Source organism: Anser brachyrhynchus (assembly GCF_964034855.1).
Source record: "Anser brachyrhynchus genome assembly, chromosome: 12".
Lineage (NCBI taxonomy): Eukaryota > Metazoa > Chordata > Aves > Anseriformes > Anatidae > Anser > Anser brachyrhynchus.
Window position 1 is genome coordinate 6,930,128 of NC_137707.1, and position 16,315 is coordinate 6,946,442.

Here is a 16,315-nt window from a genome sequence, read left to right on the forward strand (position 1 = left end):
TCTTATCAAATACTGGCTTCTCTTCAGAGAAACTGACAGCAAAAGAGGCTATTGTTGTGATATTGTTTTGCAACGTGGACATCAGTTCAGCTGGAATGAGATTATTCTCATTAAACTGGGGAAGTAATTCTATTCTACTAAAATCCCCTAGATAGAAAATGCCAAGTGGGCAACTGTGTAGCCTCCAAAACCTTATGAAATGATTTATGAGGCATAGTCAGGTCAAAAGCCCATATGGGGAAACAAAAGATCTTGGAAACTCTAGAAGACTTGGAATAAAAAAGTTTAGCACTGGGAAAAATATACACTTTCATTAAACTTTAAGCTGGTTCAAGAATCTTCATCTTATTCTGAAACTCAGAAAACTACTTCCCAGATCATATTTATTTGAATGAATTTAAGATTCTCAATAAATTCTGTAAAGCCCTAACAGTAACCACATACCACTATGACCAGACAATTACTTGAAAATCCAATCAGTGTGTTAGTGGTCTCAGTTAATATTGGGCTGAAAGTTTGCATTGTGAAAGTCACTGCTACAAGGGATGTTTTCATTGTCACATTCTGAAGAAAGAAAAATTTACAGGTGAAAGGTTCATACTAAGACAGCCCTTTGTTATTGCTGAGCAACGAAAATAGAATGTAGCCGGTTGTCATCCTAAGGTAGGCTCTCAGTTATAAGTAATGTGATCATCCTCCCACAGAAAAGAACAAATAGTTTAAGTATACATATATTTGTTCTATATAGGAACCCTGAGTTCAGCATTCTAAAGTTAAATGTTTTGAGGAAACCAATGCACCAAACAAACTGGGTATCAATATATCACCCTCCTCTAAATAACAGGATACTGAAAGTGCCTGTAGGTGTAGCCCATACAAACAGCCTGGAGATTAATTTGATCAGCACCGATAGTTTGGTAAAAAAGCAACCAGTCAGTACAGAACAATACTGCTTTTGTAGTTGTATTTATTCTCTGAACTACTGACTCAAAAAGTAGCTTTTTCAGGACATTATCTTGCAGTTTATATACCTCTAAGATAACTAAGCAGTTCTACATTTTCTTACAGTTTGAAGTAACTGTTCTTAAGACTGCTCCAGTAATTTTAAAGGTCCTCAAGAAACAGAAAGTAGTTAAGCCCTGTCAGCCATATTTTTCTTAATTATTTTAAATCAGGAAGCAAATACGTGGCATTGGATGCGTTTTACAACCATTACATTACATTACTAAAAACTTACAAATGAAACATCAGAGAAAGTGTCCACTAGAGGGAAGCCTCTACCATGGAAGACTACTTCCTAAAAGGGAAGAAAAAATTTTATGAAAAAAACTTGCTAGACTAAGAATCTCCCTGTTCAATTAATACATATACAGATCTCCCACTGAAATACAAATACAGTCAGGTAATTTAAAACAGCCCTTTAAAATATTTAGACCAGTTTCTGAACATGTATCATGGTGGATTACAGGCGAGCTGCCCTAATTGGCCCCACTTGACTCATGGACTGTGTGTTCTAAGCGGCTGATAATGCCTTAAGCAATGTTAGTCAGTGACTGATGTGTTATTGGGAAATCTGATTAATATGCTGTGGAAATATCTCAACTTCAGTAATTTGGAGTCCATCCTAAATCTGTTTTTGTTGGACACTTGAAGTCATAGATAAGACCAGCTGCTAAATTGGTTTGCTAAAAAGCTGTTTGGAAAAAACACACAACACATCTGTGGCAATCAGTGCATGTTTACAATTAAAAATAAGAAACAATTTCACAATATTAAGTCTTTATTATACTTCTTGTAGTCTACTCCCACAGATCCTATAGCTCCTTTACCTAAGAAGTTTCATAGTTACGAACTTGGCTATTTTCTGTTTGGTATGAATATAAGATTTTTTTTTTTTTTTTTTTTATTGAAGCAGAAGAGTCATCTAGGTCTTGTCCAATATCGGATATCAATGAATGTCATGCTTGAAAATGTCTTCTGCTTTAACAGTTCTAATACCCCAGCATCAGGCAAACACAGACTAATCAATGGCAGAACTTGAAGAAAACACCCCAGTAAAAAGTGACTCAGATTAAGTTTGAATATTTGTTGTAAACACCCCAACAAAATAGACAAATCACAGTTCTGAAGACTTAGAAATTTTGATTGCTGACATGGAGGAAATGTAAGATATTTATTAACAAAAACAACAAAATTATTAACAGCCATGAAGTAAATGTTGGAGCGACTGCATGGAGGAAACCCTTATACACGTTTTTTTGTTGCAGTTATTTTGTAGGTAGGAAAAATGTTTCAGTCTCTCAGACTGTCTGTACCAGAAAGTCATTTTGAGAGAGAATCTGGTTAGGACTAGGGGAATAGAGCACAGAGACAAGGAGTCCGGACTCCTGGATTTTATTCACAGCTCTGACACACAGTTTATTTGCTGTATGACCCTGCCCAATTTATTTTCCTGACTGCTCCTGTTGTACCTCTGACCTTCCTATGTGCCTGCTTTTCCCCCGTTGTCTTCTGTAATGAACTGACCTTAGTTTTCTGAGACTTCCCTCCTGTGTGCTGTGCAGGTCATTGTTATTTTTGGGAAAGTGCCGGTTAAGAAACACTGTTGCTGTCATTAGCTAGTGGTCAAATTAATGATTTGAAAAAGATTGTTATCTTTTTACTTGAATGTTAAAACATGGTTGTTCTAGTTTAATATGTCAGTGAGCAAACATGAGTTGTTCCAGAGCTGCCATAGTGTCCAGTGCGTCTCCCCATTAAAAGCTGGCTGAATTGTTTTACCTAGGGAGCAATGGGTGGTCCAGGAAGTGCTCTGCTTTGCTCTTGGGGAGCAGGACTCATCTTCACTACAGAGATATTTAATAAAAATATTTGTTGAACAATGGCTTTAGCTGAGTATGTGATCACAGCTGTTTTATTTTAGCAATGTAACAGCAATAACAATTAAATCCATATTCCTCCTTGGATATTTATTTTCCTGAATTCATTCTTAGTGCAGTGAAAGAATTTGGTGTGAATTGCAAAGTTAAGATAGAACTGCATGTAGTTAATTTAGGATTACTTGTATTACCCTTGCATGATTATTCTACTGCTAAAGACCTTAAAATGCAGTATGAAAATACATACCAAAGAGATTCCACAGTTTAAAATATTCTAAAATTCTCCCCTTTATTTTTTCTAATCACTATTTTTAATTGTTAACAATGTTCTGTTCTGCAAAGCCATGTTCAACTATAGAAAAGCTAAATACCATCTTCCCATAACAGTGCGTAAGAAAAATGTGGACTATGCATTTTGGCAAAAAAATAATAAAAAAGATCTTTTAAAATGCCATGCAATTACCATAGTCAAATAAAGATAGCTCATCTCAGTCTTGATTTTATAAAACCAGCTATTTCTGTGTTGCCAGTGCCTTTTGTTGAGACATTCCTTAATGAGATGAGACTTTTGTATGCTCTTGCTTAGAAAAATGTTACTGCTGCTACTTCTGTTTACTTATAAGCAATTCCAGTGGTTGTCAGCTTGCAGTGAAACCCATTGCTAGGGTAGGTACATTAGCTATGCCAGCTGGACCTCAGTCTGAAACGGAAATTCAGTGCTACTCTTTCTTTAAAAAGATGGTTTCATAACACAGTGGAGGGAACCAAGAGAAAGCTTCTATTACTGATTCTCGTGTTCTCAATTCTTTCCTCCATCAATATGATAGCATAGGTGACTTTGGAAGGTTTACATTATTTTAAGTGTGAATTTGATAGGGGTGCTGCACTGTTGAAAAGTCAGTAAACCTTGGTAAATGTGTTATATACCTTTTTCGTATTACTGAAAACTGCCTTCTTCCACTTCCAACATTCAGGTTTCATGCCTTCACTCTCCTTGCAAGTTCCCTTGTATTCTACTAATGAGACAAGAACAGCCCTTGTCTTCATATCCTCTATTTCAATGAACTCATCTCCACCTGGTTCTTGGAGCTCACAAACAGTATTATAGCTTTCGCATCATAAAAGCTTACTCAATCTCTCTCATCAGGTACCATCAGTCTGTTCTTCCACCCCTTCTAATTTCTCTCTATTCACTAAGTTATCTCCACAGGCAAATGTCAAGGCTCTCATTCTTTCTGCCCTCTTGGTAGCTTTTGACCTGGTTACTGTCCTCCGCCTTGAACACTTGTCCTTGTTTTGCTTTTGATTTCATTATCTCCTTCCACTCAACACGTTCCAAACTTTATTTTCTCTCGCATTTTCTGCTATAACAGAAAATATAAACTATAACACAAAAATAAGCAAGATCTACTTCCAACATTATTCACTTTTATCCCCATTAGAGATAATAAAAAGTCCTTCTTTAATTGGAAAGCATGGATTATACCTTCAATGCACATCACCCTGTTTAAATAGCTTGTTATATTTAATTTCTGCTTCGGTGCTGCAGTGAATGGGGTGAAATACAGCCTGTTGGAGTTACTGTACTCAGTTATTTCCAGTGGAGTCCTCTGCAAGCAAAAGCTTCCAGAGACTCAGAGTACAGAATCACCACATTTCTCTTCTGTGCATATACTCTAATCCAGGTAATTACTTTTTCCTTCAGCCTTACACAGCCTATATCACAAACTGGCAGTTTTTCTATATATTTAATATATACATTTTGCCAGCCTAAGAATAAACATGGCTTGTTCATGGTACTTGACAGCTTTCATTGAAGCAAGACAAAGTTTGAAAGATGTTATTTTGGAGGCTCATGTTTAGGTTTGGAATTCTTTCAAGTAAATCCTGCAGTGTTAATAAATTAATTTAAATTTCTCACAGAGCATCCTTAGGCAATTTTTTTAAAGGCAGCGATTCTGAAAGAAAATAAGTTGTCAGCACTGATATTTCTGAAATTGACTTATTTGCCCTTTCAAAAACCTTTTGCTAGTGTTTAGAAAGTATGCAAGGAAACAATCATCAGTGTGACAGAAGCGTCTTCAGCTCTGCTTTCCTTTTGCAGTCATCATTCTAACCCACTGCAAGGACAGGTCTTGCTTCTGTAATATGTAAAATATAGTACAGGTTAAGTCCTCTGTCATACAAAATTATACGTAAAATATTGATTTATTCTATGCAACACTATACATTTTACATAGGACAAAAACATATATTTGCTAGAAGCCACCTCATCAAAATCAGATAGTATTCTGAAGAACTTAATCAAATGAGTTATACAATTCAGCATCTCTAGAGATTCTAACTTTGTACTGACAGCCAACTTCTATTTCCAATTCATTATATCTCAGATTTTCAGGCCTAGAAATTTAAATTACTTACATGTCCTCTTTAATCTGACCAGAATTTGGAGAGTATGTAGTTTTGTGGTACACAGATAATAGTGGGATAAATAAAAGACTTTTAATGAAGCACATTGTTTCAGAGATCTCTTACGCTATTATAATGGCTTCAATCTGTGGGAAAAATAATAAAACTAGAATTTGAATTGTTGGAAATTAATGCATTTCTACTGTAATTAATTTACATCTGCTTTAAGATGTATACACTGACAATTAAACCTATGTCATAGTCAGTGTAAAGACTGGAATTAATAATAATCTATACTTAGCCCCAAATAATAGTATTTAAAATGTAATAATTAAAGGTTGTTATTGTTTATGTCAAATTGTTTTATTTGAAAGAGATTGACAAAGTCAAAATTGTTCATGTATAAATAGTTTTATCTATGAGTATTCATCGAGTTTTGATGCAGGGCTGGTACTGCTGTTATATGCCCCAAACCCAGTGAAATTAGTTTCACATTCATTCTCATAATGACAATGAGTACACTGAGTACGTTGATATGTTCAGTAAGAACAATTCAGGTTTGTTTTCAGTTCTCCTAGAAGCAAAGAGCAAAAAGCTTGAATGTCATCCACATGCTCTTAAAAGCCTATTAAAAGGTAAGAGCCACACAAGTATTTATGGTACAATGGACACAGCAACTGTTTTTTAGCTCTGTTCAGCCATGGTATATCACAATGCAACTAAGAATCATGACTAAAATTTACCATGACTAAATATTACTGAAGGCCAACAGCATACATTCTTTGCACTTTAACTGGTCTTTTCCTTGCTTTGAGTGTATGCCACAACTGATAAAACTAATAGCAAAGAAGGATCCACCTTATGTATCATTGTGCAATGCCCTCATGTGACATGGCAACTTTTCTTATTGCTTTGTTGTTCTTAACATGCATTTCAGAAAGTGGCATCCAGCATTAACTGAAAAGAAAAAAAAAAAAGATGACTTTGTAGAACGAAAATATGATGCAGTGGTAATCACGAGAAACCAGAATGCAAGACTGTGGGCTCAGATGCTGGCTGAAGATCACTCAGTCTAGCCACAAATCTAAAAATGCACCACTGTATGGTAAAGCTGGAAAATCTCATACATCTTGGCTTTTACTAACAAAAAAGAAGAAAGTTAAACTCCTGGAAGACAGCTGTGATAATTTTGGTCATTTCCAGACATGTTAAGTTTTCATTATAGTAATTATTCTTTTAATTATCTTCTTAAGCAATTTCCATTTTAAAACATCCACCATGATTGGTTTTTCAAAAAATTATTTTAAGCAGTAGGGGTCCAATTTAGGAAAGCACAAAAGTATGCATTTAAGACTATCCCTTATGAAGTCAATAGCTAAAACCATTCTTAGGCATGTATTAAAACTTCAGTCTGTCGTCAATCTTGGAACTAAAGACATTTGAATAATTCAGACACAGTAAACTTGAACTGAAAAAAATCTCATATGCAGCTTTTCAGCCTTTCCTCTTCTAAATGCACCTCTGTGACAGCTGCATTGTGGAGTGGTAGAAGGTAAGGTGGTCTGTGTGTCATTGGTAGGAACTGAGAAATGAAGATCTTTGGATTTTCAGTAAAAAAAAAAAATGAATCCATCAATTTCTTCCTCTGTTGGTATTTTCATGTGTAAATTTACTTAAAATATAGTGAAAGTAGTATTAGTCTTTGCTGAAGTCCTGTAATTTTCATATGCTATCCTGTTTTTTTCAGTTGCCTTCACATAATACCATCAACGTGAAACATACTTTCATGTCATCTTTGAAACCACTACAATAGTTGACCATTTGTATGCTCATTCTGTCAAGCTTATTGCAAGCTTTTCAAAAGTTGGTGGAATACAGCATACTTTTACCTCAGCAAAGGGTACTCAACAGCTTGAGTACTCCAGAACAAATTGAGTTATCAGGATATCTGCTTTGTATTAACACTAAATTTAAGCTTTGAAATATACGCAGAAGTAAGAATAGCTCTGTTTCTCACCTGAAACTTGCAACAGACTGTTCAGTTTATTTTCTAGATCATGCGAAAATGTGACATTCATTAGACATCGGGAAAAAGTAGGGATCTTATAGCTGTGACTAACCACTGATATAAGATGTAAACTAGCAAACAGTAGATAAAAGAGCAAGGATATGTGATCGTACTTCTCAGGCTTTCTCCTTGCCAACTGTATTGTCTTTTTAGTCTTAATGAAATCATTTCAGACTTTTGGAAGGGGATTTACTTTTATAGTCTTTGATTATATTCAGAAGGGAGTATGAAAGTCCATCTGAAATGGTATAATAATGAGAATAAACTGATAAAGACACTGCTAGTAAGAGTATGCAACAGTGAAGCTTTTGTAAGCATAATATGGTACACATAGTCTGTCTACCCAGAAAAAAACACAAGACAATCTGTTAAAAGAGAAATAAGTTTTGGACAGCTAAGGGGTATAATAGTGCTCTTAAAAAGCTGTGTCAGTGGGCTCAAAGCAAAGACTTCTGCATTGAGTTATAACACACAGTATGTTGTTATGTTAAAGTGTATTAAAAAAATAATCCGTGATCTCAAGCTGTGTTTTATATCTGGAAGAGATTGAAAAATAGGCTGCCAGGGAGCAGTAAGAGACTGACAGCTGCTGACTGAAGGAGCCAAGCGCAGTAACATAACAGGCAGGGCAAGGGCCTCACCGGCCAGAGCTTAGTCCTACAGTACCTCAGTGAGGTGAGTGAGGCAGGTCTGTGGATGGCAGCTGGGGTCAACCAAGAGTCCAGATCATCTGAAAAGGTTGCAGTGATGCAGCAGGGTCAAGGCCAAGTTAGGAAGTCAATCCACAGGTCAGGTCAAGTGATCACCAAGCAACTCCATAGCAACCCAACAGATCCAGCTGTGCTAGAGAGAGGCACACTTGATACAGCTCAAAAAGGTACTGAAAGCCCAGTCTTGAACTTATATGGAGACCCTGGGCCCACGGGCAGAGGGTGTGGGTGGAGGCTCCAGGTGAGACTGGTCATGGTCATTAAGGCCTATTGGTGCACCAGAACACTGACACAGCCTACATCTGCAGGAGGCTTTTTATTTAAAGAAGCCCAGAAAAGTCACGTTTAGAGTTAACAAACAGAGAAAACTACTTGGATCCTTGTCCTCATGTATGTTGGGAGAGCACTAGAATGGTTATCTTACTGTAGGCATATTCAGACAGAAAGCATTTACGTGTCTTACAGGTATCTAATGAACTACATACCTCCCAAACATTGTCAAAGGCGTCATTTATATTCCTATTCCAAGATTTTTTTTCTTTGATCATGCTTCAGATAGATTAGGAAAAAGACCAACTTAGTCTTTCATTAGCATAGGTTTTCTCTGCTGTAGATTGTGAACTCGGGATACAACATAGTCATCTGCGTGAACTGTCGTGCATCCTGCATCTGTGTACAACGAACTTTGTGAAGAATTTAGGGGACGTTACTTGCTTTTCCATTTTTACTTGTGTGTTAGATTAATGATATAGATATGAGACTTGAATGCATACTAAGTAAGTTTGCAGATGAAACTAAATTAGGAGGAGATGTTGACTCCCCCGAGGGCAGGGAGGCCTTGCAGAGAGATCTTAACAAACTAGAGGGCTGGGCAATCACCAACTGCATGAAATTTAACAAGAGCGAGTGCCGGATTCTTCACCTGGGTTAGGGCAACCCTGGCTGTATGTACAAACTGGGGGACAAGAGGCTGGAGAGCAGCCCCATGGAAAGGGATCTGGGAGTTTTGTTTTATGACAAACTGAGCCTGCAGCATGCCTTGGCAGCCAGCAGGGCCAGCTGTGCCCTGGGGTACCTCAGGCACAGCTCTGCCAGGCAGCCGAGGGGAGGGATTGTCCCTCTGCTCTGTGCTGGGGTGGCCTCACCTCGAGTGCTGTGTGCAGCTTTGGGTGCCGCAATATAAAAAGGACATAAAGCTATTAGAGAGTGTCCAAGGGGGGTGAGCACAGATAGTGAAAGGCCTGAAGGGAAAGATGTATGAGGAGTGACTGAGGTCCCTTGGTTTGTTCAGCCCAGAGCAGAGCAGGCTGAGGGGAGGCCTGACGGCAGCCTGCAGCTCCCTCACAAGGGGAGCAGAGGGGCAGGCGCTGAGCTTTGCTCTCTGGGGACAGCGACAGGACCCGAGGGAACAGCATGGAGCTGGGACAGGGGAGGGTCAGGCTGGGTGTTAGGAAAAGTTTCTGCACCGAGAGGGTCGTTGGGCACTGGAACAGGCTCCCCAGGACAGTGGGCATGGCACTAGGCCTGCTGGAGTTCAAGACGGGTTTGGACAATGCTCTTCAATGTATGGTTTAATTTTCAGGAAGTCCTGTGTGGAGCCAGGAGTTAGACTTGGTGATCCTTATGGGTTCCTTCCAACTCAGGATATTCTATGATTCTGTTCTATAAATCTATTATCTATGTGAATTATTCAGGATAATGGGGATTTGGGATTGTCAGGTAGCAGAAATCAGACATCATATAGGTATTGTGAGATCTCAATGCAGAGATTCCCCAGGAACTCTGTGTTTGGTTCAGTTTCCATGCAGTTTAGCAGTGACTCTATTAGAACTGGACTTTGTGCAACCTCTCTGTGTAGCCCCACTTCTGAGAGCTCTTACTAGCTCAGACCCAGTGTACAGAAACATCCAAGAAATTCTTTTCCTTTTATTGGATTGCCAGCCCAGAGACACAGCCATATGGGAAAAATGACAAATTAGAGAAATAATTTCCATTGGGGGCTGGAAGGAGGCTTCCAATGCTTCCTACAACTTACTAGAATACTGCAAACTTCAACATTGAAATAGTCCTATATGCAAAACTTCATGTAGCACCTTCTCAGTAATATAATATATGCAAAATAGAATTTCAAAACTGGTATCTAAAGAACAGGAATAAATGAGTGTATCCAACAAATAATTTATGTGGTGACCAATTATTCTGTCAGTTCTAAATGTAACTTGTCACAAAGTATGACATGAATTTGTTGTTCCTTTTCCATGGTTTACTTCAGGGCTTATTTGGAGGTAATAAAAGGCTTTTCCTTCTTTTTGAAGCATATGTCTCATTCTTGGATTTTGGGCATAGATACTAATTTGTGTGCTTTGTTGAACATCCCTGGATAAACTGCTTTATTGCTATCCAAAGAGAAGAAGACTCAGTGTTACAAAGTTTCTCTCACAAGCCTGTATTACAGGGACTGTCCTAAACTGCCTTAGTCATAGTCGTAACTTTGGGACACATTCTAACACCTTTATTTAACTGACATTGCAGATGTCTCCAGATGTATACTCACTGCATATGGAGGTAATCTGCCTGTACAACAGTGTGTATACATGGGCCCTGTATATAGTCTTATAAGATTGGTTGCAAATTCTGTCTGAAGAGCAATTTACCTGCACTATCAACAAGCTGCAGTGTTAGATACAAGCCAAAGGCAGACCAGGGTCTTCTCTTGTTCCAAAAGCTAAAGAAGGCAAGTAGTTTTTTTATCAACCTTTGAATGCTTTTTTTTTTTTTTTTTTTTTCTTGTTTGGAATGCTTACAGAAGAAGAAAATTAAGCCATATTTCATAGTGGTATAACTGTGAATGCAGTTAATTAGCACAAGGAAAAAATGATCCTAAAAGTAATGTTGGAAATGAAGCATGGTTGAATAGATGATAATGCTTTTGCTGGCTGTGCGACAAGCCCTAGTACACGATGTCTAGTCTGTAGTTTCCACCACTGAGCAACTCATTGCAATAATTCATGTAAAACAATACAATTTTATCATTCTTCCAATAAAATTAACTACAAACTGGGCTTGTAGTGCAACATTTATGTGCTGGCCTCTATGCCCCAAAGGTCACTGCATTGTCTGCATAAAATGTTTGAATCATTCCTGAAAGAAGAGTAATGGGATGAAAACATCTTCACTGGATGAGTTTGTTTCCCTAGAGTGTAGGAGCTCTCGAGTATTCAACCATAGCAGTGTACCAGATGGTGAGCAGCCAAGCCACAATAATGGGATGAGAATCTCTAATGTTAGCCTTGGCTTCAGTCTTACTTCCATCTGCAATGTAACAATAGGTGTTCAGCTTCATTTTAACTAAATGGTTTTATTTCCTAAAGCAAATAATGTGTCTGTGTTAAGATAGTATGAACTGCCATCACTATGCCTGAAAATCTGGTTCTGCTGAAATCAGTGACAAGACTACTTAATTTCAGTAGAACTGAGACTTCATCATTCATCATTTAAATGTCAAAATGTCAAATCACAGCAGTAGACTTCTGTGCTTTGAACAGTATCAAAAGGATTCTGGACATTCAGTATTAGCACTGGCAGCACTGAAATTAGGCCTTATTGTGGATGCCAGTATATGAACATTCACTATATGGTTATCTTTGTGCCTAATCATTTGCAGTTTTAAAGGGGTTCATAGCACTTCTAGTAAACAATTCTTAAGCCTCAATCTTTGCAGATAGTATGGGAATAGAATCATTTTTTCCCTAGTATAAACTATGCTAGAAGAGAAAAGTTTATGCTGAATCTTCATCCCACCATTTAGAGAAGAAATACAAAGTGGAATTCATGCAAAAATATCACAAAAGTGGAGGCAGACTCAACTGCAGGCTGGTCTTGCCAACCCAAACAGGAAGCACTGCAGTCACTTTGGCACGCGTTCGCTCCCAGCTTGCTGAGTCAGCTGAGAACAGGGCATCCATCCACTCTCCTCTCTAGCAACACGCACACTGATGGCATAGCACTTCGGCAGTGGGGACGTGTATCATGTACATAAAAGTGTTGTCAGAATACTAGTTCTGCAGCTAACAGAATTTACCTGCTATCCAGCTTAGACAAGGCAAGTGGTAGGTGTAAGCATGACATCCCGTTGGGAAAATACTGTCATGAACAACAACTTTTTTTCTCTTTGCCCATCAGCTGGAGTTGCTGTTTCCAGACCATGATAAAATGCTTTGCTTTTGTTTTGCAGCAGAAATACCTGCATTCCTACATCCTGTCACACAAACATTCACAGAGACACTTTCATTGCTGCCTCTTCAGTTGAAGTCAAGGAATGAAGTATAGTAGCACCAATATACTCATAAAAAGAAAAAGTTATCAGTGTAGGAAGAAGATCATTCTCTCTGTGCAAAGTTATTTTGTGTGTTAACCAGCAAAATCACATCTTACCTCAATTTCTGAAGTGGGGGGAAAAGGAATTCTGCTTGCTGTATAAAATCTGAAATGGTTTCCCTCTGAATCATCTGGGAGTCACAGGACTGGAATGACTGGGTCAGGAGAGGAGAGACTATTCTGGTTTGGCATGAAAGGAGAGAGAGATAAGGGACATGGAAAACATTGAGATGTCTGAATAAACAACAAGGGCCAAACCTCAGCTGGAGTAAATCTGAAAAGATGCAACGATGAATTCAGTGACATCTACTCTGGTTTACTCTACGCCCATGGACTATCCAGGGGCTGACTGATCTAAATCCCGTAGTGATTCTTTTAAAGTTTATTCGATTACTAATTATTTGGTGTATTTAAGTGACTGACTGTCACTTTGTGAGGCTTTTTAAGAACTGAGTTTACCAAGAAACCACGGGATTAAGGGTAACATTCTTTTAGGCTGTTTGGTGTCAGTGCTGTTCTTTTTTCTTTGAGGTTTACTTTGTTCCACAGCTGTGGTTTTATTGGGAAAAGTCTTTGCTTTACATCTGTTTTTTCCTTGCCTATTCCTCATGATATATGTTGGAAAACATAATTGTGTTAGCATGTTGCAAGTGAAAAGTGTGTGCCGTGTTGGGAACCTTCCCCCAAACTTGCTAGAGTGCAGGAATCCCAAATCCTACTCAGACCTCTGATTTTATAAATAGTGGGCAAAGTACAAAAGGCAAAAACTGAACAAACCTGAACATAAGTTTAAAAGCTATAAACCCAAACAGTCAATAAATCAAATGATAAGATTCCACAAGATGAAGAATTCATGAATAACAAGCATGTCAGTTCACTTGGTAGCATGTTGGAAATGTGCCTCCTCCTGCAACTGGTAATCAAATCCACCTGAACTAGTGGTTTATGACTTAAATAATGAGAAATATTTTCCAGTTACTGTATTAGAAGCTAGGTTAGAGAAATCAAAAAGAAAGGCTTTACTACTCAAGAAAATAAGAAGAGAAAGTTGTGTTTTCACAGACATTTCCTTTGCAGTAAATCAACATTTGCCTCCTTTTTGTGTCCTCTTCACTTATGGGGGAAGAGGTTGCCTTTCATTTATCAGAGGCAGCAAGATATTTCTGGTCTTGGAAATGCTGCTGTAAACTAGATGTCTCTCAAATGGAGTCTAATTTCTCATTACCTTCCTAACCTTTCAACTTTTGCTGTTTCCAAAATGAGGAATTTCGAGATGCAAGTTCAGAAGTGAACTGCATCTTTTCAACAGTCCTCTCTGTTTAGTCAGATAAGAACATCTGTGCATTTTTAAGGGAGACTTTCCAAAGTGTTAGTGATCCATTGAATATTTTTCAGTTGGCAAATGGCAAATATACCCAAATCTGGGCCTCAGTGCATGTTTTCTTGAAACTTCATATTTTTCTTTAATTTCTAAATGGTTGCTTGTTGGTAAGAGACAAAAAGTTAGCTGCAGAGGAATACTTCTTGTGGCTTAACTTTATCATCATGCAAAACTGGATGAAGTGCAGTTAACATAATATAGAAGAGATGCCGAGCACAACTCATCCACAAAAGCTGCAAGCCCCCAAAAGAAGGCTGCAGTGTTATTCTTAAAATTCATTGCCCTTTCAACACTATTAATTACTCCCCTGAAAGAATGCAATTGTTAGAACAGTATATTGTTTGCCAGATTCATGAACAGAATTTAAGCCATACTAAAATCTCTCATTGTGACAGCAAAACTGATGGAATTGATGCTGTGAGCTCTACATCCTGTCTGCCTCCAAGGACTGGAAACTGCTAGTGGTTGTCTCAGTTAATCATAAGAAAACATGCAGTATCACAGGTATCAGTGTATGGTAGCAATTGTTTATTGGTGATTTTTCACCTGTAAGTATCATATTTTACTTAGCTATTTATTTGAATATTTTGATTTAAGTAAATCCTTTAATTAGATTAAAGTCTGAATTAGGTTTAATTGCCTCAAATTTCTAGGTGTTAGTTTTCCAGTGAACTGAAAAAATATGAAATAATATGGCTTGAATAGGAGAGAGGCATGGAGTGAAAGGTATCTCAGGATCCCTGAAAACATCTGCACTTTTACATAGTAATAGGAGAAAGCATTATTGCTGATGCCTGAAGAACGGACCAATTTGGAGAGAAATACCTTTCATGGGCAAATGGGAAAAAAAGCCTGTTTTCTATCCACTGTCAATGTAAGTTAAGATCAATCATGCAAACAATTATACTTCAAGAACTACCAATGTGAATAAATATTCCCATCGTTAAATATTGAAGGTATAATATGGAAATAGGCTTTAGGCATCAAAATCTTAAAGGAAAGGCAGTACCCACACTTCTTTGTCAGCTGCCTGCTGTGGTACTATTTGGTTCAGGCATGCTCTGCCTTGCTATATCTCGTGAGAGACTACAAAATGTATTCATTAGAAAATCTGAGCAAAATAATAATAATAATAATAATAAAAAATTCCTGCAAATTTTTCAAATAAGGAAAATAGTAACATGTAGCAAGCTCTTTTAGTTGTTGTTTGTTGGTGTTTTCTTAGACCTTTTACAAGCTTTGGTAGGGAGCTTTAAATAAACATATGGGAGAGGGAAGTTATGGCACCTCCAGATCTGAAGTAATATTTAAACTGGGTGAAAGATCTGTAACATGTAGTCTGTTTTATCATCATGTGGATCTGTGACTATCATCTGCCTTTGGAAAGGGCCGTAATATAAAGGATGATATAAATGTAAATTTGTATAAGTTACTTTCTAGTAAAAAAAAACTTTACTGAAGCAGACTTTATAGCAATGAAAATTGGCTTAATCTTTACCATGCCAAATGCTCAGTCCAAACCCAACTATTCTTTCACTTTGTTGGGTTCTACAGACATGTTTCCCAACCATAATTTATGTTATTAAGTACCAAACCTTGTGCTATTTAATTGAAATACGGTATCACTTTCCCCTGCAATTTTTATTTTAATTTCATAGCCGCTTGTATTTGTTTTGTAGAACAGTGTTGCTGAGTCAGATTTGTTTAAGGATAAATGCTTGCAAGGAACATTTCTTGAGGAAGTGTTTCCATTATCAAGGGATATGTTTTGATGTAGACACGTTAGAGTAAATCTGAACTCAAGAAAAGAAAGAAAGAAAGAAAGAGCAAACTTCTAATCTGTGTGATGGTATGACGGGCTCAGGTCAGGTCAGAACAAAAGCCCATTTGGTTTCATTTGCTTATAGTTCATACGACTACATTTCTGGCTTTTACCTTTTTACATACAGAAGTCCCAGTCTGTTGACTTAATTTCTAAACCACTATGCTGGGAGGGGGTCAAGAAAAGAGCCATCTCTTTCCAGGCCTGCACACCATTTCAGTGAACTTAAAATGATGTCAGCATCTTCAGGAAGTAGAGACCCAGAGATATATATGAGTAAGTCAGGGCCTGCAGACCTGTCTGCTGTCGTCTGGACCAAGTCCTTATACGGCTATCCTGGGCTTTTACCTTACTTCGTCTACCAATGAACCTTTTAATTTCTTTTCTTAAAAAAGACTCCTCAGCTCATAGTGAAAGGAGCAAAAATACAATCAGAATTTTCACTTCTAAATGTTTTTTGTTGTTTGAAAGAAAACCAGCAACAACTGAAAGATAATAGCTTGTGGTAGATGCTTAAGAACAAAACAAACATACAGTGATACATTCCCAGATATTCAGCTGCCAAAATTATTTTATATTCAGGGAACTTCTAAGCCAAATGATCATCTTTGTGTTCAAAAGCCTTTATTAGATGTTTCTTCAATGAATTTGTTCAATTCCTTACAAACC